At 37.4% G+C, this 25,086-nt stretch overlaps 5 long non-coding RNA genes across 14 annotated transcripts; 4 read left to right on the forward strand and 1 right to left on the reverse strand.

The window, feature by feature from the left end:
* The first annotated feature begins 2,155 nt into the window (after positions 1 to 2,155).
* On the forward strand, positions 2,156 to 7,278 carry LOC141395194 (uncharacterized). 4 transcript variants are annotated; one of them, XR_012410556.1, is made up of 3 exons: positions 2,156 to 2,174; positions 6,990 to 7,080; positions 7,140 to 7,278. It is a non-coding gene; the product is annotated as an uncharacterized lncRNA (long non-coding RNA). The 4 variants fall into 4 exon arrangements; XR_012410557.1 differs by lacking the exon at positions 2,156 to 2,174 and adding an exon at positions 4,921 to 4,939; XR_012410555.1 differs by lacking the exon at positions 2,156 to 2,174 and adding an exon at positions 6,814 to 6,832.
* Positions 7,279 to 10,578: 3,300 nt separating this feature from the next.
* LOC141393308 (uncharacterized) lies at positions 10,579 to 10,918 on the forward strand. The gene is made up of 2 exons (XR_012410060.1): positions 10,579 to 10,719; positions 10,785 to 10,918. It is a non-coding gene; the product is annotated as an uncharacterized lncRNA (long non-coding RNA).
* Positions 10,919 to 12,850: 1,932 nt separating this feature from the next.
* LOC141393309 (uncharacterized) lies at positions 12,851 to 13,314 on the forward strand. Its single transcript, XR_012410061.1, has 2 exons — positions 12,851 to 13,096; positions 13,163 to 13,314. It is a non-coding gene; the product is annotated as an uncharacterized lncRNA (long non-coding RNA).
* A 9,867-nt stretch (positions 13,315 to 23,181) lies between these two features.
* LOC141395198 (uncharacterized) lies at positions 23,182 to 24,139 on the reverse strand. Its single transcript, XR_012410567.1, has 3 exons — positions 24,024 to 24,139; positions 23,365 to 23,493; positions 23,182 to 23,297 (listed from the first exon to the last, which is right to left on the reverse strand). It is a non-coding gene; the product is annotated as an uncharacterized lncRNA (long non-coding RNA).
* Positions 23,580 to 24,793, forward strand: LOC141395195 (uncharacterized). 7 transcript variants are annotated; one of them, XR_012410563.1, is made up of 3 exons: positions 23,580 to 23,598; positions 24,343 to 24,471; positions 24,540 to 24,793. It is a non-coding gene; the product is annotated as an uncharacterized lncRNA (long non-coding RNA). The 7 variants fall into 7 exon arrangements; XR_012410561.1 differs by having other exon boundaries at positions 23,593 to 23,626; XR_012410562.1 differs by lacking the exon at positions 23,580 to 23,598 and adding an exon at positions 23,602 to 23,637.
* The last annotated feature ends 293 nt before the right edge of the window (positions 24,794 to 25,086 follow it).

The raw sequence follows: 25,086 nt of genomic DNA on the forward strand, positions 1-25,086 counted from the left end.
ATTTTAATTGGTGATGATCGTGTAATATTTAGCGGGTGAAATGGACCAAAAACATAATATTTGTCAAATTTTGTAGCGGCTCTGAAGGTCGCAATAAGAGTCCGATCAACGCGAAATTTTAAATAAGGTAAGAGTATATGACAAAGAACAAGCTTGCATTTTGAGATGGCGATCAGATAATATTTAGAGAGTTAAACACAACAACTTTTGTGTGAAAATTTTTAATACACAGCATATATGAAGAAAAGACAAAATTTTTTAGTTTTCCATCGAAAAAAAATTAAAAATTTTTTTTAAAGCTACATGAATGATTTTTGGTACACGGCTTGAGAAAAAATTCCCATTCTCAAATCTGTTCGAGATACTAATTTCGGTTATTGCGCGCAAAAGTTATGGCGGTTTCAATTCTGATAATAAGAAAAAAATCTTTAAAAATCACTACTCATTATATTGAGAAAAACTGTTAACTAATGGCTTCTTACGTACAATATGATTACTGAGGTGCTATAACATTAGTAAAAATTTTGTAAATTTTCGCGGAAAATAAGAAAGAATTAAAAAAAATTGTAGTTTGCAATATGTTTTGATAGAATTCAAGCTGTTTATGCATCCTAAAAATATTTTAAAAATATGTGCGTAATGTAAACATCACGAGTATTCAAATGAAACCAAAACTTTACAAATCTATTTAGCGGTTCGCATATTATAGCAAAAGCAAAAATTATATTGAGCAAATTCAAAAAAGAAAAAAATATTTTTCAAATTTATTTTATGAAATAGTTGAAGAAAATATAGGAAAAATAGGTTGGAGTTCTTTATCTATTTTAGGTAAAATTCGCGCGAAAAGGCACATTTATTATTGTAATCACTTCAGTACACACGCTAACACCTTGAGGAAGATATGGAAGACCTTCAAATAAATGATGGGTTCCCTTAAACAGGGAATAATTTTGAAGGAAAACTGTATCAGGTAATATACATTTGAAATGCGTGAAAATAGCGAAATCCTCAAAATCAGTTGATGCGCATGCGGTTTCCCGATACAAGGAATTGTTTTCTTTTCGTTTGTATACTTTTAACAAGATTTACATTGGCGGCTGCGATGTAGCATCGTCTACAGTTTAGTGTGCCAAAAACTGTATAATGCTCATAATTTGCACAAAGTGCATACACTTTTTATGCGCATCCGATTTCACTATCAACCGTGAAAAAATACATCGATCTTAACATATTTCAATAAAATCCATCAAGAACCGTGGATGTAGCATCACACAGTATTTTTTGGATAAATCGGATACAGCTCCCATGTCACTAAATTTGTTAAACCGCTGTTTTCGCACAAACGCGAGTGATGATTCAGTTTCTTCATTGAAATGGAAACGATCCACATAAAACGCGAATTAGTCAGCGATATTTTGAAAAACATTTTTCGCAAATTTTTCCATTTTTGCAGTAGCCATATCCGCCGTTCTAGTAGATGGATTTTTACGATCTGTGATTCATATGATCCCGATCGTCGAAAAACTAAAATATCGCGGGGTACCAGCACACTCAAAACGATATTGTAAATACTGTACCCAAAAAATAGGTTTTTTAGAAAAAATATCGCACTAAATTTTGGCCTTTGGCAGTAGATTACACTGCTGCTGTGTGGGCTACATACTCAATATACATATCAGATTATGCGAAATCGCGAGTTCTTTAATCCTATAATTGGTTTTTCGAAATATCCGAATGCGCGTCCCAGTTACATAAAAAATACAAAAAACACCTCAAATCCGGCTTCAAAATGTCAGCATCCATAAAAGGTGGATGCAGTGGAAATTTTGAAAAGTGATACATTAAAAGTGTAATCTTCATTTTGTATTCTCCTACTTTTACTTTGGACAGATGTCCGTCATTCGAATGGTTTAATGAGAAATCGAATAGCAATGTAAAAAACCTGTTTAGATTCAACGTTTTTTACCTATGTTTTTTCCTTTACGCGGTCGTAACTACCACGTAAATTAAATTTTTTTGCTAAATTTTTGAGCTTTGTACAAAAACATCTAACTTAATCCAGCAATAGTCGTAGTTATTGGTAAACTACAATAGTTCGCGTATTATAATAGTGCAAACCTTAGCTTCATGGAAACTAAAAAATTTTGACTTTTCCTCATATCTTTATTCCTGGAGTAAGTAAGCTATACATGACAGAGGAACGCTTGACAATTTTACTGATGTCAATTGTGTTGGTGTACATGATAAGATAACAGAGTTACAGCCTAATATACCCATTTATTTGTTTGTAGTGTAATCATAAACACGCTAGAGGTCGCAATTATAGCTCAATAATCACGAAATTTTGCAAGAAGTAAGACTTTAGGTAGAAGAAGATGCCTACAATTTTGGATGATGATCTGATATTATTTAGCGGCTGAAAAATAAAAAAAAAATATTTTTGGTCCACATTTTATTTATATCTGAAAAGTAGCCTACATATGGAAAAAGAACTACTTACCTTTCCTTCTGATGCAAATTGCAATAACGTGTCTGTCAGATAACATGCCTACTGCCTTATATATAATGTGTGTTTTGTAGAGAAGCACATTTTCCCACTCCCAGTTTTTGTATTATTGTAAAAACCTGCCCTAGCCTTCTAATTGTCCAATTGGATTTTTATACATACATAAACTTTTTTCAAAACGATTTCCCAGCCAGGCAAGATCAAATTTTCAACGGCAGCAAAATACCCTTCAGTAATGTTAGCGACATTTTCTGAGTATTTCAGCCATGTAAATCTTTTCTACAAGTGGTGTCATAGGACACGTCGTTCGGACTCGGAGATAAGCTGTGAGTCCCATATCATTGAGCAAATACGAATCGGAAACTTTTCTGCGAACAGGTAGATAGCGTAAACGACGTATCAAAAATTAGTTTCTATCCAAAACCCATACACAAGCCGAGCTAATGGTTGATGAAATGGGAAGGAAAATGGAAACAAGCGAGGAAACCTTAGGCCTTCTGATGAGAACACACTTCCCTTCAAGCTCTGCGGCACAGTGCTTTTGACGGAAAATGTCCACACATCAGAAGAAGTACCAAAAATAGACAGCTCTATGCTTAAGCAAGCCATAATGAGCTTCTCACCAAACAAAGCAGCAGGACCTGACCAGATCTTCCCGGCCTTACTTCAAAGGGAAGTGGACTACATTTCGTCCAAGCTGGTCAGAATTTTCAACGCGTGCTTAAAATTTGCGTATACTCCCATAGCCTGGCAGGAGGCACGGGTGGTTTTTATACCCAAACCAGGTAAGGCAAGTTACGTAGTACCAAAATCGTATCGCCCGATAAGTTTAACATCTTTTTTACACAAGACAATGGAACGGACAGTCGATACCATGATCGAGAGCAAAATCCCCAACGACATGTTGAAATATAAACAACATGCATACGTGAAAGGTAGATCAGTGGAAACCGCATTACATGAGGTAGTACACCACATAGAGAGGACCTTCGAAATGAAGATGTACACACTCGCAGTTTGCATCGACATAGAAGGTGCTTTCAACAACGTCAGCACGGAAACGCTGATCCACTCCTTAGACGAATTTCGTGTAGACAGAACTCTGAGGAACTGGATAGACGACATGCTAAGGAACAGATGGATAAGCTGCGCGCTACATGACGTAACAAGAAGAGACAAAGTAGGGCAGGGAACGCCACAGGGGAGGATTTTATCGCCGCTTCTGTGGGTCACTACCATAAATAGTCTACTAAGGTCCTTAACCAAGGAAGGATTTGAACCAGTTTGTTATGCAGACGACGTTATAATACTTCTAAGGAGAAAGAATCCAAATCTACGTTGCAGGAGAGCCGAAGAGGCTCTAAATATAGCTTACAACTGGGCTAGACCTTAATGTCTTAATGTTAACCCGGAAAAAAGAGAGTTATGTCTTTTCACTAGGAAAACGAAATTGGGCTCCGTCGAGGAACCAGTTTTCCTGAATAAGACATTAACTATATCTCCAACAGTTAAATATCTGGGGGTAATTCTAGATAGGAAACTCAAGTGGAAAGACCCTATTCAGGAAAGGGCTGCCAAAGCACACAGATGTTGGTCAACTTGTAGAAGGGCTATAGGCTCAAAATGGGGTTTTATTCCTAGAATGATACACTGGCTAAACAGAAGCGTAATAAGAGCGATTCTTACTTACGCATCTGTTGTATGGTGGACAGCTATGGACAAAAAGTACAATGTGGAAACATTGCAAAGAGTCCAAAGAATGTGCTGCCTAGGCATTAGCAGGGCGATGAGGACTACACCAACTAGGGCTTTAGAGACAATTCTATTTGTCCACCCGATAGAAATACAGGTAAGGTATGAAGCAGCCATCGCGGCTATAAGACGGAAAGCGATGAGCGAGTGAATCGAAAGAGACCACCAAACATACCACCAATGCATATTACGGTTTACAACGGGTGAATCTATAAATCAAATAGTATCTGAACGGATACCAGAATCAAGTGAAGTAGCTCTTATATCGTAGACACGGAAACGATGAGGACTACACCAACTAGGGCTTTAGAGACAATTCGATTTGTCCACCCGATAGAAATACAGGTAAGGTATGAAGCAGCCATCGCGGCTATAAGACTGAAAGCGATGAGCGAGTGAATCGAAAGAGACCACCAAACATACCACCAATGCATATTACGGTTCACAACGAGTGAATCTATAAATCAAATAGTATCTGACCGGATACCAGAATCAAGTGAAGTAGCTCTTATATCGTAGACACGGAAACGAGTATCTCCCTTCGTCTGCCGGATCATCACACGATCCTCCAGGCCGAAATCCGAGCGATCACAGAATGTCTGAACTGGTTTATAACAATTACAAGGCCACTCACAGTTAACATCCTTACGGATAGTAAATCAGCAATTAGAGCTATAACAAGTAAGGCAACAATATCGAAAACTGTCTTAGAGTGTAAAAATTAAATTAACGACTATTCCCATTATGGCTCGGTAAACATTATATGGGTACCAGGACACATAGGGATTACGGGAAACGAAGTCGCAAATTCCTTAGCAAAACAAGCCATGGAGCTACCTACAGTAAGTCTAGACAATGCCAAACCTTTAAAGGCGGCGCGTATAGAACTAAAAGCTTGGGCAAAGAATGCTAATGTATCCCTATGGAATAACCAGGAAAAGGGGAAAACTACAAAAATCCTATGGGGAAACCCAGACCAGGACAAAACAAGTGACTTCCTAGTGATGAGTAAAAAGGATATCAGTAGACTGATCGGTGTCCTCACAGGGCATCTAGGACTACAAGCGCATCTGCACAGGATTGGCTGTGCAGAGAATAGTGAATGCAGGGCATGTGGCGAGGACAACGAAACGTTGGAACACTATCTCTGCCACTGCCAGGCTTTCACAAACTTGAGAACTGAACTAATGGGAAACGACATAATTACAGGACTCGACCATATCAAGGACATCGGGTTCAAAAACTTGAGGGACTACGTCAATGGGACGGAACTCCTAAACTAACAACAACAACTTCCAGGACCCATAAAATTAGAGCGTACAACAGGCCTCTTCTGGCTTAAGTGTATGCTCTTTCTTTTTAAGGACATGTGGTGATCTTGAATCACCCCTCTTCTCAACCTAACCTAACCTAACCTAAATACGAATCGGGGTACACTCACTCATTGATATGAGAGAAGTCTCCTTTGTCCCTTCTGGGATGTTTATGTAACAATTATTAGGTTTGTCCTCGTACTTACTAAATATTGCTGAAACAATTTTTTTTAGCAACTTTTCCTCTATACGGCTGTCAAATTTCGAAACATTTGTAATAATTATTACAAATTATTGAGTACGCGGACAGGTATATTATATTTAATTCGAATAGCAAATGGAACAATTGGAATTACAAATGGGAATTCGAAACATTTCAATTGTTATTCGAATTATTCCATTTGTAATTTGAATTATTCTATTTGTAATTCGAATTATTCTGTTTGTAATTTCAAATGGAATAATTCGAATTACAAATAAAATAATACGAATTACAAATATAATAAGTCGAATTAAAAATAGAAAAATGGATACTTTTTTACTTGTTCTTCTATCGTATCGTGGTTTTATATAAGGGGTCCATTGGACTTCTATTGGAAGACCTTCTGGTCTTCTATAGTAAGACCTTGGAGTCTTCTATCGTAAGAACTTGTAGTATTCTATATGAAGACCTTGTAGCATTCTTTTAGAAGACATTGCGGTATTCTATCGTAAAACTCTGCGAAAACCTTATTGTCTTCTATCAGATGACCTTGTGGTGCTTTATAAGAAGTACTTGTGGTGTTATATAAGAGGATTTGGTGGTCTTCTATAAGAATACTGACTTTGTAATCTTCTTTAAGAAGATCTTGTGATCTACTATCAGAAGACCTTGTGGTCTTTCGTAACTAGACCTTTTGATCTTCTATAAGAAGAAATTTCATCCCCTATGTGGTATCTTTTTCAATGCTATAATATTATCAAGTACTTCTCGTACTTATCTCTATAATGGTCCGAACGTTCTAAGAACCCCGTCCATGTAGCGTTTCTGTAGTATAGAAACGTTTGTGGAATTTATTTGTATAAACTGCTTTGTAGGATCTGCCAGTGTAATAATTGAGTCCAGTCAACCGCTGAAAACGATCTATCAAAAGACCTTGTGGTCGTCTTTAAGAAGACCGTGTAGCCTTCTTTTAGAATACGGTATTCCATCGTGAGACTCTCGGAAGACCATATTGTCATCTATAAGAAGATTATTTTTTAATTGTTTCAATATAAATACGTATGTATGCAGATGCGCAAAAAATACTTTGTCATCTGCACTAATGATCAAATTGCGGAAATAAAGAAATTCTACAAATTAAAAAAAAATCACTTTAAAACTCATTAATCATTTCGTTTCTTTAATAATTTCGCCAAACTAAAATATGGTATATAAGGTAGGCTCAGACTACAGTACTTCAATTCAAAATGCGCTTCTTCGTTAATACTTTAATATTCTTTACAATTTTGGCTGTTGCCTTGGGTCAGGTAAATAGTACTAAGGAAAAGAAAGTTACAATTTAAAATAAATATTTTGTATTTTGCAGCAACAACCCCAAGCAGCTGGTGAAAATCACGACAATGCTCAATCTCAACCAGCTGAAGACCCGGCAGGCGGAATTGGGATTTGGTGGGGAAAATAAATGAATAAATAAAGAAATAGCAAAACTGCAGCACTAGCAAAAATATTTTTTTGTTCTAAAATAAGTCGCATTTTAACCATTAGAAAAATAATCAAATAGAAAGATAACACTGGACAACAATGTAAAAAATGTTAGCTACGCCTTATGCGCGGCATAATGAGGCAGTTTCTAATCTAAACTTATTCGAGATAATTAAAACCTCTTATATTATAACCCGACCACAAGACCGTATACGGCTGCAGAGTATGGCATCTCCGAGTCATTAAAATGTTTGCGGGGTTCGCCAGCGTTAGAGGGGTTTGTTTTTCTGTATACACTCAGCATTTATGCTGACGAGGGTATATTCACTTTCATACGGACAAAATTTGCCTTATCGAAATAAGGCACATCTGTCTGGCTGGCTGGTGCGCACGATAACTTCCGAACAGATTTACCGATTTGGTCCAATATTTGACTTTCGTAATATTTTTCCCCAACTTAGTTCGAAGATGGGCCATATCGGCCCACTCCCTTGGTTACCTCCTTCACAAAAGTTCAATTTTTTTCGGAAAAAATTATGCGTACGATAACTCTCGAAGGGACTAACCGATTTGGTCGATACTTTGCATATCCTAATATTTCTACCAGACATAGATAAAGTACGAATATGGACTATATCGGTTCACTTCTTCGGGTACCTCCACACAAAATTTCAGAAAAGTACAGTTTGTGACCTCCTCTCCAATTCTTTTGATTTTTGTTGTAACAACTTGTATTCGCTGCCCTCAATACGATGGTGAAAGTCTATTCAGGGGCAAGTCTATATTTCCTGAGAAAATGGCCTGGTAGCTGTATAACCCCGCTATGGCACTATATGTTGTGGGTGGAGCACGTGGTAACTCTCGAACGGATAAATCGATTCGATCCAAAATTTGGCAATTTTAATATGTTGCTCAAAATTAAATAAATTATAAGATGGACATTATCGGTCCACTCCTTAGGGTAACTCCCCCACCAATGTTGAAAACTTTTCGCTGAAATGGTGCGCACGATAACTCTGGAAGGCTGTAACCCATTTGGTCCATACTTTAGACATCGTAATAATTCTACGAGACATAGATTCGGTTAAAATATGGACTACATATGTCAACTCCTTCGGATATCTCCACACCAAATTTCGAAAAAGTGCAGGTTAGGACCTCTTCTCGAATTGTTTTTATTTTTCTTGTAACAGGTTGCACTCAAGGCCCCTATTACGATGGTACAAGTTTTTCAGTGCCAAGTACATACTTCTTAAGGAAAAACCCCTACGGCCAACATGTATAGTGGCTAGTGCACACGACAACTCTCCAACCGAATACAGGGTTGGTCCACCTTTTGCATATCGAAATATTTCTTCGAACGCTAGATGAAAATCGAAGATGGTGCTTATAGATCCACTCCCTACGTTACCCCCCCACTAAAGTTCGAAAATATACCCTAAAATGGTAAGCCCAATACCAAACTTTGTACCTCGAAATATTTTGTTCAAACGTAGTTGATGCTCAAATTCTGAAGACCCCCTAAATATATGCCTTTTTGGGAAAAAAGTTGTTTCATTTCACACAGGCTGAGAGTATATCTCTGTCGGCAAAGCCGACTGATAATTTTTTATACCCTCATCATTTATGCTAACGAGGGTATATTCACTTTCATGCGGGCAAAATGTGTCTCATCGAAATGATGGTCTTAGACCCCAAGTATATTTGGACGAAATGTGTCTGTCTGGCTGGCTGGTGCGCACGATAACTCTCGAACGAAGCAACCGATCGGGTCCAACATTTAGCATTCGTAGTATTTTGTCCTAACTTAGTATAAGTTCAAAGATGGGCCATATCGGTCTTCTTATTCCGGTACCTCGCCCACAAAAGTTCGAAAATGTTCGGAAAATTTTTGTGCACGTTAACTCTTGAAGATAGTAACTGATTTTGTCCAAACTTTCGTAAAATTTCTACCAGAACCATATGAGGTTCCAATATGGACTCAATCGATCCACAACTTCGGGTACCTCCCACACAAAATTTTGGAAAAGTTCAGTTTAGGACCTGCTCTCGAATCGCTTTGATTTTTATTGTAAGAACTTGTATTCACTGCCCTCCATACAATGCAACATGTTTCATCAGGGACAAGTCCATACATCCTGAGAAAATAGCCTGAAAGTGGCAAAAAACCCTATGGCACCATGTGTAGTGGTTGGAGCGCAAGATAACTATCGAACGGATCTGCCGATTCGGTCCAAAAATTTGGCCTTCGTAGTATTTTGTCCAAATTTAGTTTAAGTACGTAGATAAACCACATCGGTCCATTCGTTCAGGTATCTGCCCCCACAAAAGTTCAAAAATGTTCGGAAAAATTGTGCGCACGATAACTATTGAAGGGAGTGACAGATTTTGTCCACACTTTAAAAATCCTATAATATCTTAAAGATATAAGATCGGGTTCGAATATGGACTATATTTGTCCACTCCGTCGGGTACCTCCCACACAAAATTTCGGATAAGTTCACTTTAAGACCTGTTCTCAAATCAGTTTGATTTTTGTTGAAAAAACTTGCATTCGCTGCCTCAATTACGACTGTAAATGTTTTTTCAGGGGCAACTCAATACGTCTTGGGAAAACAGCCCGAAAGATGTAAAAACACCTACGGCACCATATGTAGTGACTGGAGAGCAAGACAACTCTCGAACTGATCAACCGATTTGGTCCAAAATTTGGTCTTCGTCAGATTTTGTCCAAACTTAGTTTCAGTTCGAAGATGGTCAATACCGGCCCACAACTTCCGGTACTTCCCCATATATTAAAAAAATTTCACTAAAATGATATGCACGATATCTCTTGAACGAGGCAAGCAATTTGGTCCAAACTTTGGATCTCTTAATATTTTGTCCAAATTTAGTTTAACTTCTAAAATGGCCCATATCGGCCCTCTCCTTAAGGTACCTCCCATACAAAAGTTCAATATTTGTGTCTAAGTCCAGGTTAGGATCTGTTCCTGTGGCGTTCCTGTAACAATTATGGAATTTATTCGTATAGACTGCGTTGTTAGGATCTGAGCCTACTCAGCCGCTGAAAACGTAAAAAACTTTTTCTGGTAACCTAATTAGGGGTTTGTAGGGCGTTTATACTCTTATTTCTATCTTTGCACAATCATAGGCTGAGGGTATTTTTGCTGTTAGCAAATTCGGCGGATTCTTTTTCAATTGTTTCAATATAAATACGTATGTATGCAGATGAGCAAAAAAATACTTTGTCATTCGCACTAATGATGAAAATGCGGAAATAAAGAAATTCTACAAATTAAAAAAAAATCACTTAAAAACTCATTAATCATTTCTTTCCTTTAATAATTTCACCAACTAAAATATGGTATATAAGGTAGGGTCAGACTACAGTATTTCAATTCAAAATGCGCTTCTTCGTTAATACTTTAATATTCTTTACAATTTTGGCTGTTGTCTTGGGTCAGGTAAATAGAACTAAGGAAAAAGAGTTACAATTTAAAATAAATATTTTTTATTTTGTATTTTGCAGCAACAGCCCCAAGCAGCTGGGGAAAATCACGACAATGCTGAATCTCAACCAGCTGAAGACCCGGCAGGCGGAATTGGGATTTGGTGGGGAAAATGAATAAATAAAGAAATAGCAAAACTGCAGCACTAGCAAAATTTGTTTTTGTTCTGAAAAAAGTCACATTTTAACCGTTAGAAATTACTATTTGAAGGATAGCACTGACCAACAATGTTAAAGATCTGACTACTACTTGTGCGCGACATAATGAGACAATTTTTAAACAAAACTCGTGCGAGATAAAGCACAAGACCGTATACGACTGCAGAGTATGGCATCTCCGAGTCATTAAAATGTTTGCAGGGTTCGTCAGAGGGGTTTGTTTTTCTTTTTGTTTTTTTTTTTTCAAAATTCGATGTTTTTTGTAGGTGTGGATTACTAGCCCAACAACAAATCCAAGCTTTTGTTGTTCTTAGGGATAAACGCATGGCACATGTTAGATCACTACCTTTAACGGGTGTTAAAGGCAGCTTCCCAGGTAACAGCGCGAGAAGCTCAGTGTAAACTTGAGATGAATGCGGGACCAAGATAAGTCCTTGCCATGTTTGTTGTAGTCTTCTATAAGAATACTTCGTGGTCTTCCGCTGTAAGACCGTGTAGTCTTCTATAAGAAGACCATGTGGTCTTCTATGAGTAAACCTTATTGCCTTCTATGACAGGTCCTTGTTGTCTTCTATTCGAAGACATTGTGGTCTTCTATCGTAAGACCGTGTAGTCTTCTATAAGAAGATTTGTCGGTCTTCTCAAAGAAGATCTTGTAGTTCTTTATAAGAAGTCTTCTACAACAAGACTTTGTAGTCTTCGATAATAAGCTTTTGTGGCCTTCTATAATAAGACATTGTAGTCTTCTATAGGAAGACTTTGAGAAGTTCCATAAGAAGACATTCTGGTCTTTTATAAGAAGTCCTGGAGGTCTTCCATAGGAACACCTTGTGGTCTTCTATCGGAAGAACTTCTGGTTTTTTGTAACCTTGTGGTCTTTTATAAGAAGATTTTGTAGTCCTTTATTGGTTCTTAAAGAAGACCTTGTGGTCTTTTATAGACCGCGTGGAGAATAAGACCTTGTGGTTTTCTTTCGAGAGACCTTGTGGTCTTCTTTAAGAAGACATTGTGGTCTCCTATCGCAAGACCTTGTGGTCTTCTATCGGATAAAAATGTTAGTCTTCTATGGTTAAGCCTTATGATCATCTATCGTTAGACCTTGTGGATTTTTTAAAAATAACTTGCGATCTTTTATAAAAAGATCTTGTGGTCTTCTATCGTAAGACCTTAGAGTCTTCTAGCCGAAGATCTTGTGGTCTTCTACCGGAAGACCTTGTGCTCTTCTATAAGAAGACTTTGTCGCCTTCTATTGGATGACCTTGTGGTCTTCTATTGGAAGACCTGGTGGTCTTCTATAATAAGACTTTGTGTTCTTCTATAAGAAGACTTCGTCGTCTTCGATCGTAAGACCGTTTGGACATTGATCCATTAGGAATGGATAGGAAGTTGAAAGGAGTTTTTATAAATGACATGAAGGGACCTTTAAATTCGAATTATTCCATTTGTAATTTGAATTATTCTATTTGTAATTCGAATTATTCCATTTTCTATTTTTAATTCTATTCATTCTATTTGTAATTCGTATTATTTTATTTGTAATTCAAAATGTTTTACTTGTAATTCGAATTGTTCCATTTGAAATTACAAACAGAATAATTCGAATTAGAAATGGAGTAATTCGAATTACAAATTGAATTATTCCAATTAGAAATAAAACAATTTGAATTACAAAGAAAATAATACGTATTGCAAATAGAATAATTCGAATTTCAATTGGAATAAGTCGAATTACAAATGGAATAATTCAAATTACAAATGGAATAATTCGAATAACAAATGAAATGTTATTCGAATTATTTCATTTGTTATTCTAATTATTCCATTTGTAAATCGAATTATTCTATTTGTAATTTGAATTATTCCATTTCTAATTCGAATCATTTTATTTGTAATTTACGTTACATAAAAAACAGTAATGTTTGTTCCAATCAAAATTTTTACCACTAATGATGAAATTGCGGAAATGAAGAAATTCTACAAATTCCAAAAAAAGAACACTTTGAAACTCATTAATCATTTCTTCTTCTTTGTAACTGCGTTCTAAATGTAATAATTACACGAAACCAAAAAAAGGGTATATAAAGTAGACTTGGACTAGAGAACTTCAATTCAAAATGCGCTTCTTCGTTAATACTTTAATATTCTTTACAATTTTGGCTCTTGCCTTGAGTCAGGTAAATAGTATTAAAAAAAAGAGAGTTACAATTTAAAATAAATATTTTTTATTTTGTATTCTGTAGCAACAACCCCAAGCAGCTGGTGAAAATCACGACAATGCTGAATCTCAACCAGCTGAAGACACAAGAGGTGGAATTGGGGTTTGGTGGTGAAACATGGTTTAAATAAATAAATAAATAAATAAATATCAAAACTGCAGCACTAGCAAAAATAATTGTTTTTTTTTTCTGAAAAAGTCGCATTTTAACCGTTAGAAATTACTATTTGAAGGATAACACTGGACAACAATGTGAAAAATGTTTGATACTCCTTATGGGCGGCATAACGGACAGTTTTTAAACTAAACCCATTCGAGATAATTAAAACCTCTTTCATTATAACCCGAACACGAGACAGTATAAAAGAAAGAGTATTGCAGAGTATGACATCTCCGAGTACGTTATGCACGCTGCACCTGTTTACTGCCTGCGCTACAGCATCAGTTCCATGATAGGTTCGATGATCTAGAGGTTTTCGCTTGTACATTTGTACCTCACTCTCTAGATCATGAAGATCTCTATTGATGTGCCTAGGTGGAAGGAAGCCTGTTAACTCGATTGTCGTAGGAATGCTCATTGCGATAACACTTAAGCAGGTATTGCATCGACTACATCTTGTTGTGCTAATGCACCAGTAAAAACTTCGACGAAGCTGGTCCACTAGTGTCATGAGGAGGCACCATGTTGCAATCCTCATTGCGATATTCTGGCTGGTTTGAATGTACTTCCACTGCAAATCACACTGGCCCCGCATAACTTCCCACAGACCGGCCTATTGCTTTGTAAGAGTTCAACAACGTTTTTTGTCAGCATTCCAAGTGCAGCCGTCCTGCAACTTGAGGACCTTGTTTTCACTTCTAATCTTGTCAAAAACAGAGGCTGGCTCGGACTACGTAAACATGGTATTGAACGTTACATCCAATATTTGGGGCTAGTTAGTGGTCGGATTCAGGGCACCATCGATCAATATATTCAGGGGGAGCCTCATTTCAGTTATCCAGGTGGTGAAAAGTGTGTCAGACATTTTCATTTTCTTCAGGTGCAAGAGCTGATCTAAGTCAGCTATGTAGACATTTTTAACTACCACATGCTTCATCGACGATAGGACCCGACGTCAAGATCGTACAATCGTTCGAATTCATTAGAGATTAGTACCGAAGACATAATCCCGCATTGAGGAACTTCCAGTTTCACTCTATGGGTCTTAGTCTTCTTACTTCTGAATTCCACAAACGATTGGCATCCACACATCTAGTTGATTATCCAACATTTCAAATACAGGTGAATTCAAGTTCACGGTATAGAAGGCCTTCCATAGATCAAGAGCTACATTGACTGTTCGATTGTAGGGCCTATTCTGATTCATTCCTCGCCTAATATGTGTATATATGGCGTGTAATGCTGTTATGGTGCTATGTATTTTCCGGAACGGAATGCTGATGTTGGGTAACTGAGAAACAGGTTCTCATCATGTGGAGGCTGTCTGTAAGATGCCCTTCTGCCGCCCTTCTTGTGTTGCTTAAGTTCCCAGTCTTGTGACAACGAAAAATTGAGGACACCTGTTCAATAATCAACGGCCTATTTACCCAGTTGCTTTAGCATTACCATTGAATTGTCATATTGGCCTAACTCTTTCAATTATTTCGCGCTTTAGATGACATCTGCCACATCGCTCATCGTAAATTTTGGTGATATATTATTGGCTGAGAGGACTTTTTACGGCGTTGGACACTCCTAAACTGTCACTGTCACGCCGTTAACGGAAAAATCCTATCTATCTGCATTTTCTCCCGAATCCATGAGTGAATTAAACGTTGCCCACAATTTACTCAATTCAGTACGAATATTACTTTGCTTCAGGTGGTCCTGCCACTTTTTATACCCACCAGCATAATATGCAGGTTATAAATAAATTTGTCACTCCGTTTGTAACACATCGAAATATTCATCGGAGAGCCTATAAAGAATATACATTCTTGATCAGGGAAAAGTCCTAAGTCGATATAACCATGTCCGTCTGTCCGTCCGTCTGTTGAAATCAAGATACAGCTCGCAATTGTTAAGATAGAGCTTTGTTATTTGGTATAGACGTTTCTATTACTCATATGATGTGTGGGATTGCAAATGGACTATATCGGTCCACGTTTTGATATAGTCCCTATAGAACGGTACCACCCGATTTTCGGTATTTTGAAGGTTTTAGCATCATTATCACACCAAAATGGCTATAATTAGTTACTTAGTCTTCGTTGGGGTATTAAAGTTTGTCGTAAATTTGTGGGTATACGCCTTCATATAGCCCCCATGGAAAGGTACCTCCCGATTTTCGGTATTGTGAAGTATGTGTGCACAATAATCCACCGAAATGGCTGGAATTTGGTCTTCATTTCGGGTAGTAAATGTTTGATATGAAATGTGTTCGTAGAGGTCCACGCTTTCATATAGCCCCCATAGAATGTACCTCCCGATTTTCGGTGTTTTGAATTTTGAAGGTTTTACCGAAATATCAGAAATTTGGTATTTAGTCTTCTTTGAGTCTAACAATTTTCCGCCAGAAATTGTTAGGTATAGATCGGCGTTTTGATATAGCCCCCATGAAATGGTACCTCCCGAATTTCGGTATTTTGAAGGTTAGCCACCGAACTTGCTGAAATTTGGTATTTAATCTTCTTCATAAACGAAAGGAAACTAATTGTTCCATTTTACTTCAATATAACTCGTGGTGAAGGATATTACAAGGTCGGCCTGGTCAAACTTAACGCCGTTCTTACTTGTTTCTCTTGAACTCGCCTGTTAGCCTTTTGACTTCAAGATTAAGTTCCCTAACACTTTGACTTTACGCATCTGTATGATGAAGCTAATCACTCTCGCTTGTTGGTCCCGTCGCTTCTGCTTGGAATTATGGTCATGGAATTATTCGAGCAAAAGGATGCAGATGATGGTGATTGGTAAATTCTTTGAACCCTTGCCAATATTTTTTCATCCATTGTTTATGAAAGTATGGCGGTCAGAGGTTTATGCATGTAAAAATTAAAACAACGAAATATCGGGTTCTCAGAGCAAAGCTCATGATGAGCAAAATTATTCAGTAGCGTTACCCACACATTAAATTTCTATCTCGACAGTTCCATACTTTACTGCTTACCCCCATACATTTCTGGTATGGGTCACTAAAGTCAAGCTTAAGCGAAATAGGTCAGTAGTGAACAGGCTGGTGTATAAGGAAGGAAATTATTTTTCTGGATCGAGGCAACCGTATCTTAAAGTCTACGATGACTCTAAGTTTGTTGCGAAATTTTATTGATGAACATTTTGTGGACTCGATTGTTGCTGTTGGGGAGACTGTGGAGGTATCTCGTATTCCGACTATGACGACAAAATAAACGGTGAAGTTGGAGGAACGTTTTTGATGATGATGTTCTGACTCCCTTCAGGTCGTCCTAAAGTACTCCCCCTTAGTATTTTATAAAGACTCATTTGTGGTCGCCTATTAAGACATACTTCAGATCGTACACAACACTATAAAAGCTTCTGGTCGTCCATAAAACTCCATTCTGAATGCTTATAAAGATGTCTTATGCTCTTCTATAGAGACTACTTTTCGTCCACTATTAAGCCTCTATTTTGTTTGTCTAAAAAAGTGGTCGTTTATGAAGACTCCCTTCTGGTCTATAAAGACCTCCCTCGGGTTTTGTGTAATACACTCCCTTATGATCTCCACTGACCATCCCTTCTGCTCTTCCATGAAGACTTGCATCAGATCTTTTACAAATACTCCTTCTGATTGTCTATAATTGATCGTGCATCGATCCACCATAAATACTCCCTTTCAGAACATCTTTAAAAACTGCCTTCAGATCGTTTTTAAATGCTCCCTTCTAGTCGTTTTTAACAACTCGTAGGTATCATGCTTATGTGTTCCATACGCCATTTGCCTGATTCGAGAAAAACTCAAGTTAATGTTTGAGCCCACACAGGCTAAAAGTGTAGAAAGATCCAATATTTTATGAACTCTGTTCTAATTAACTAAAGTTAATTATGGTCAATTTTTATAATTGCAAAAAGTTGCTAAATTGTTTAATGGATTCTTTTTTCATGTTTTTGGTAGTTTGTGGCACATGTAACACGTTTTGTCACATTTCAACAAAACCAATTTTTATAAATTGTGTTCAGGGTTTTAAATGAAACATTTAAATCAGAAAATAAATACATTAAGGGCCATTATTATAGGTTTGCTTAACTTTTATTTAAGGAGTTGTATAAATTTATCACTTTTGAAAAATATGTTTTTGCTTATTTTGAAATATACAAGTATGTGGAATACGTGGTAACATTTTTGATGTTTGTTGTTGTTATGTAACGTAAATTTCAAATAAAATAATTCGAATTACAAATAGAACAAATCAAATTACAAATGGAATAATTCAAAGTACAAATAGAATAATTCGAATTACAAATAGAATAATTCGACCTCCACCACGAGTTGTATTGAAGTAAAATGGAACAATTAGTTTCCATTCGTTTATGAAGAAGAATAAATACCAAATTTCAGCAAGTTCGGTAAAACACTGTGGCTAACCTTCAAAACACCGAAATTCGGGAGGTTCAAGGGGGCTATATCAAAACGTCGATCTATACCTAACAATTTCTGGCGGACTCAAAGAGGACTAAATACCAAATTTCTGATATTTCGGTAAAACCTTCAAAATTCATAACTCCGAAAATCGGGAGGTACATTCTATGGGGGGTATATGAAAGCGTGGACCTTTACCAACACATTTCATACGAAACATTTAGTACCCGAAATGAAGACCAAATACCAAATGTCAACCATTTCGGTTTATTATTGTGGCCACATCCTTCAAAATACCGAAAATCGGGAGGTACCTTTCCATGGGGGCTATATGAATACCAACAATACCAATACCAACAAATTTCATATGGAAACTTTAATGGTCCAAGTAAAGACTAAGTACCAAATGTCAGCCATTTCGGTGTAATATTGAAGCCACAACCTTCAAAATACCGAATAAGTAGACGAGGAGCTATACCGACAAAATTCTGGGGGAAAGTTTTATTTCCCCAACGAAGACTAAGTAAAAAATTTCAGCCATTTTGGTGTGATATTGATGCTAAAACCTTCAAAATACCGAAAATCGGGTGGTACCGTTCTATGGTGGCTATATAAAAACGTGAACCAATATAGTCCATTTGCAATCCCAAACATCCTATAAGTAATAGAAACTTCTATACCAAATTACAAAGCTCTATCTTAAAAATTCCGAGCTGTATCTTGATTTCAACAGACGGACGGATGGACATGGTTATATCGACTTAGAATTTTGCCCTGGTCAAGAATATATGTATATACTTTATAGGGTCTCCGATGAATATTTCGATGTGTTACAAACGGAATGAAAAATTTAATTATACCCTGCATATTGTGGTGGAGGGTATAAAAAGTGGCAGGACCACCTGAAGCAATGTAATATTCGTACTGAATGTAGTTAATTGTGGGCATCGGTTAATTCATTTGTGGATTCGGGAGAAAAGGAAGATAGATCGGCTTTTTCCTTTAACGGCGTGACAGTGAAAGTTTAGGAGTGTGCAACGCCGTATAAGAGTCCTCTCAGCCAATAAGACATCACCAAAATTTACGTTGAGCGATCTTGCAGATGTTATCTAAAGCGCGAAATTATTGAAAGAGTTAACACAATGGTAATGCTAAAGCAACTGGATGAATAGGCCGTTGATTATTAAACAGTTGTCCTCAATTTTTCGTTGGCAAAGGCCTGGGAACTTAAGCAACACAACAAGGGCAGTAAAAGGGAATCTTACAGACAGCCTCCACATGATGAGAACCTGTTTCTCAGTTACCTAACATCAGCATGGGTTCCGGAAAATGCATAGCACCATAATAGCATTACACGTGATATTCACACATATAAGGCGAGGAATGAATTACAATAGGCCCTATAATCGAACAGTCTTGGTGGCTCTTGATCTATGGAAGGCCTCCTATACCGTGAACTTGAATCCACCGTATTTGAAACGTTGGATAATCAACTAGATGTGTGGACGCCAATCATTTGTGGAATTCAGAAATACGAAGGCTAAGACCCATAGAGTGAAACAGGAAGTTCCCCAATGCGGGATTATGTCTTCGAAACTAATCTCTACCACTCTGAAATTAAACACCTTCCATACGGCATAGATATCGTAATGAATGCGAATGATTGTACAATCTTGACCTATCGTGGATGACGCATGTGATAGGTTAAAAGTCTACAAACCTGACTTAGAGTAGTTCTTGCACGTGAGTAAAATGTCCCACACACTTTTCACCACCTGGACGTGTGAAATGAGGCTCCCTCCGAATATATTGGCCGATGGAGCCCTGAATCCGACTACTAACTAGCCCCAAATATTGGACGTAACGTTCAATACCATGTTTACATAGTCCCTGCCAGCCTCTGCTTTTTGTAGCAAGATCAGAAATGAAAACAAGGTCCTCAAGTCGCAGGACGGCAGCACTTGGAATGCTGACAAACAAGTAAAAAAGTGTCAGTCGGCCTTGCCGACAGAGATATACCCTCAGCCTGTGTGGATTGAAATACCTTTTTCCCAAAAAAAAAAACGTATGTATTTAGGGGAGTTTTCAATGAGCCGACAAAAGTATGGATAGGATTAAAGCTCAAAAATTGGCGGGGATATCGATAAATATAGCTATTTTATCACACTAGCCTACGAAAAAGATAATATCGCTTCAAACAGACCCTTTACCACTAAAAAATATTGAACATTTCTGTGGGTGGTACTACAAGAATTGGACTGATAGGGCCAAAATTTGAACATAAACTAAGTGTCGGCAATATTTAGAGATCCAAAGTTTGGACCAAATCGGTTGCTACGTCTATGAGAAATTGCACGTACCATTTTAGTGAGTATTTCCGAACTTTTGTGGGGGAGGTACCGGAAGGAGTGGACGTATAAGCACCACTTTCGAATTTCATCTAATATTCGAAGAAATATTACGATATCCACAGTGTGGACGAATGCAGTATTCTGTTCGAGCTCTCCAGCCACTGCATATGGTGCCATAGGGGGTTTTTGCAACATTCGGGCTGTTTTCTCAAGAAGTATGGACTTGCCCCTGAAAAACTTTTACTGCCGTAATTGAGGCAGCGAATGCAAGTTGCTTCAACAAAAATAAAAGTGATTAGAGAGCAGGTCTTAAAGTGAATTTATCCAAAATGTTGTGTGGGAGGTACCCAAAGGAGTGGACAAATATAGTCCATATTCGAACCTGATCTATATCTGGTACATTTATTAGGAGTGGACCGATATGGCTTATCTTCGAACTTAAACAAAACTTGCACAAAATATTACGAAGGCCACATTTTGGACCGAATCGGCAGGTCCGCTCGAGAGTTATCTTGCGCTCCAATCACTACATATATCTTTCAGGAAATTTTCTGAGGAAGTATGGACTTGCCCCTGATAACACTTATACCGTCGTATGGGGGGCAGTGAATACAAGTTGCTACAACAAAAAAAAAAGCGATTCGAAAGCTGCTCCTAAACTGATTTTTTTCCGAAAACTTGTGAGGGAGGTACGCGAAGGAGTGGACCGATTGAGTCCATATCGGAACATCATCTAAGTCTGGTAGAAATTTCACGATGCGCAAAGTATGGACCAAATCGATTAATTCATTCAAAAGTTATCGTGCGCACAAATTTTCCGAATATTTCCGAACTTTTGTGGGGGAGGTACGGGAAAGAGTGGACCGATATAACCCATCTTCGAACTTAAACTAAGTTTGGTCAAAATATTACGAAAGCCAATTTTTGGACGAAATCGGTAGATCGATTCGAGAGTTATCGTGCGAGTTAAATTGGAATTAGAAAAACACGGTTTTAATTTTTAATGTGCTTTATTTCCAACGTTGGTCTTAAGACTAATTTTAAAAATCATATTTTTAATAGTTTGTCATTTAATGTAGCAAAGGCTTTTTGCTTACGCTGCATTAAATGACTGTCTGTGAATGTGGGAACGAAAACAAAAGTTTCAAATTTCGTTTGAGACTTTTGTTTTTCGCTACATTAGGCAGACATAAATGAATTTAATTTAATTTTAGTCAAGGGGGAAGGGTTGGGACGTAACTTGCGCTCCAGCCAGACAGACAGACAGACGGACGGACATGGCTAAATAAACTCCAAAATGTCTGGAACATAATTCGTCCAAACATACTTGGGGTCTAAAACCATTATTTCGATGAGGCACATTTTGCCCGTATGAAAATGTATATACCCTCATTAGCATAAATACTGAGGGTATAAAAACCTTGTTGACTGCGGCGCCAGTGTGATTTGCAGTGGAAGAATATTCAAACCAACCAGAATGTAGCAATAAGGATTGCAACAGGGTGCCTCCTCATGACACTAGTGGACCAACTTTGTCGATTTTTTTACCGGTGGATTAGCACAACAATATGTAGTCGATTCAATACCTGCCTAAGTGTTATCGCAATGAGCATTCTGTAACGCGACCGTTTCATATACTACCTACACATTACCATCAACTACCACTGCATATTTTGCATAGTGGACAAATTTAACTCCGGTGTAATTAACGACAATCGCTTCTGCACAATAATTCTCATTCACCTCGTGTTAGCAGCCAAATGTACATATATTTCAATGTTTCCCCATCGAAGATTCGAGCACCAGCCGGCAACGTACGACCAGACGTGTGGCTTGTCCGCAGTCTCGCTACTCGTTTGCTATGAATCGATCAAGCTCTTAGGAAGCTCTAAGCCTCTCAGCAAGCTCCAAGCTCTTAGCAAGTTCCAAGCTTCTTAGCAAGCTCCAAGCTCTTATCAAGCTCCATGCTCATAGCCAGCTCCTACATATTAACAAATCTCTTCCCGGAGTGCATAGCCGAGCCACACCCGGTTAACCCGAGCAGACACCAACTCTACTAATTTAGAGCCGAGTTACAACAGCCGAGCCGACAGCCACCCGATTGCATCGAGCCGATACCAACCCGAGTGCATCGCCGAGCCACACCCGAAAACTGCCGAGCCGATAGCCCACCGATTGCACAGAACCGACACCAACCCTACTAATTTAGAGGCGAGCCACAACCGACAACTGCCGAGCCGACAGCGACCCGTGTCGAGAAAAGCCGATCCACGCCCGAGTAGCACAGAACTCATTTAATCGACTACATCCATTTTCCTCACATATATTTGTTCAACAAACACCAAGAGTGTATAATAAAGATCGAAATCGTAAACTTAAGTTTTAGTTAAGGTTTGTGGGTCCTTAGGCCGATCCTGACAGCGACTGAGTCTATCTCAGCCCTTGACAAAACCACTCGTTATAATTCCTACGACAATCGAGTTAACATGCTTCCGCCACCTAGGCACCTCAGGAGAGATCTTCATGATCTAGAGAGAGAGATACAAAGGTACAAGCGAGAACCTCTAGATCATCGAACCTATTAGGCAGGACCGAAAAAGCATTAACACTGATGTTGTAGCGCAGGAGGTAAACAGGTACAGTGTAAATAACGCACTCGGAGATGTCATAGTCTGCAGTTGTAATATACTTTCTTTTATACTGTCTTGTGCTCGGGTTAGAATAAAAGAGGTTTTAATTATCTCGAAAGGGTTTAGTTTTAGTTGTCCAGTGTTATCTTTCAAATAGTAATTTCTAACGGTTAAAATGTGAATTTTTCAGAAAAAAAAACAATTATTTTTGCTAGTGCTGCAGTTTTGCTATTTCTTTATTGTTGTTTTTTTACCTTTTTGTTCACCATAAAAATAAGTATTTTTTCAAGCTCGAGGTCAATATATCAATTATCCTTATTATTCGATATTTCGCAATTCATTGAATTGCATCTTCAGGAAGATAAAATCACAAAAAAACATCAAGAAATGGTAAGGTAAACAGGAAGTAGCTAGGGCTACCTTAGTTTTAAGTAAATATTTTAAGAATATTTCTTGACGTTTTTTGCGATTTTATCTTCCTGAAGATGCATTTCTTTATTTATTTAAAACATGTTTCACCACCAAATCTTAATTCCACCTCTCGTGTCTTCAGCTGGTTGAGATTCAGCATTGTCATGATTTTCACCAGCTGCTTGGGGTTGTTGCTGCAAAATACAAAATAAAAAAATATTTATTTTAAATTGTAACTCTCTTTTCCTTAGTACTATTTACCTGACCCAAGGCAACAGCCAAAATTGTAAAGAATATTAAAGTATTAACGAAGAAGCGCATTTTGAATTGAAGTTCTCTAGTCTAAGTCAACTTTATATACCCTGTTTTGGTTTCGTAAATAAAATGCAACTACAAAGCAGATGAAATGATTAATGAGTTTTAAAGTGATTTTTTTTTAATTTTTTTGTAGAATTTCTTCATTTCCGCAATTTCATAATTAGAGCGGACGACAAAGTATTTTGTTACGCATCTCCATACATACGTATTTATATTGTAACAATTAAAAAAGAATCTTCTGATAGACGACAATAAGGTCTTCCTCAATTATTACACTGACAGATCCAAACAACGCAGATCTTGTAGTCTTCTATTTGTGATCTTCCATCAGAAGACCGTGTGGTCTTTTGAACTTTTTGAACTTCTATAGGAAGACATTTCATCCCCTATGTGGAATCTTTTTCAATGCTATAATATTATTTTTGTACTTCTTATACTTCTCTCTATAATGAACGAACTTTCCAAAAACCTCGGCTATGTGGTGTTCCTGTAATATAGAAACGATTATGAAATTTATTCGTATATACTGCATTTATTGGATCTGTCAGTGTAATAATTGAGTCCACTGAACCGCTGAAAACAGAAAAAAACTTTTTTGGTACCCTAATTAGGAATTTGTTGTCCTTAAAAAAGATCTTGTGGTCTTCTATCGAAAGACCTTATGGTATTCTATAAGAAGACCGTGTAGCCTTGTTTTAGAAGATATTGTGGTATTCCATCGTGAGACCCTCGGAAGACCTTATTATCTTCTCTCTGAAGATTCGTTTTTAATTGTTTCAATATAAATACGTATGTATGCAGATGCACAAAAAATACTTTGTCATCCGCACTAATGATGAAATTGCGGAAATAAAGAAATTCTACAAAAAAATTAAAAAAAAATCACTTTAAAACTCATTAATCATTTCATCTGCTTTGTAGTTGCATTTTATTTACGAAACCAAAATAGGGTATATAAAGTAGACTTGGACTAGAGAACTTCAATTCAAAATGCGCTTCTTCGTTAATACTTTAATATTCTTTACAATTTTGGCTCTTGCCTTGGGTCAGGTAAATAGTACTAAGGAAAAGAGAGTTACAATTTAAAATAAATATTTTTTTTGTTTTGTATTTTGCAGCAACAACCCCAGGCAGCTGGTGAAAATCACGACAATGCTGAATCTCAACCAGCTGAAGACACAAAAGGTGGAATTGGGATTTGGTGGTGAAAGATGTTTTAAATAAATAAAGAAATAGCAAAACTGCAGCACTAGCAAAAAAATTGTTTGTTCTGAAAAAGAAAGTCACATGTTAACCGTTAGAAATTACTATTTGAAGGATAACACTGTACAACAATGTGAAAAATGTTGGCTACTCCTTATGCGCAACATAATGAGACTGTTTTTAAACTAAACGTCTTCTAGATTATTAAAACCTCTTAAATTATAACCGGAGCACAGGACAGTATAAAAGAAAGTATGTTATAACTGCAGAGTTTAATATCTCCGAGTACGTTGTTCTAACTCTACCTATTTACTGTCTGCGCTACAGCATCATTGTGAATTCTATTCCGGTCCTGCCAGATAGGTTCGATGATCTAGAGGTTCCCGTTTGTACCTCACTTTCTAGATCGTGAAGATCTCTTCTGATGTGCCTAGGTGAGGGAAGCCTGTTAACTCGATTGCC

Source organism: Musca autumnalis, unplaced genomic scaffold (genome assembly GCF_047663935.1).
Source record: "Musca autumnalis isolate F117 unplaced genomic scaffold, ASM4766393v1 scaffold_2, whole genome shotgun sequence".
NCBI classification, from domain to species: Eukaryota; Metazoa; Arthropoda; class Insecta; order Diptera; family Muscidae; genus Musca; species Musca autumnalis.